Here is a 323-nt window from a genome sequence, read left to right as displayed (position 1 = left end):
ATGCCTTTGTTCCCCTCCCTGCCCACCCCCACACAGGCACAAATCACTATAGCCCCAATCGTAACAGAAAAGGCGTCAAAACTCTGCATTTTACATGTGTGTATGTATATGTAAACACTTCTCCCTTAATCACAGACACTCTCAGGTTATAATACTCCTCCCCAAGTCCCTCCTGGGAAATCTCTGCCAGCAGTTGATTCTGTTCTCATCCCTTTCCCTAGGTTAAACCTGACCTTCAGATAAACACCAAACTTACAGAAAAATGCAGCATCTACAAGAGTCTCTTTCTCCATCTGCTTGACTGGTAACAGACTGTGGAAGCA

Source organism: Crocuta crocuta, unplaced genomic scaffold (assembly GCF_008692635.1).
Source record: "Crocuta crocuta isolate KB4526 unplaced genomic scaffold, BGI_CrCroc_1.0 scaffold1269, whole genome shotgun sequence".
NCBI classification, from domain to species: Eukaryota; Metazoa; Chordata; class Mammalia; order Carnivora; family Hyaenidae; genus Crocuta; species Crocuta crocuta.
This window is presented reverse-complemented; position numbering follows the sequence as displayed.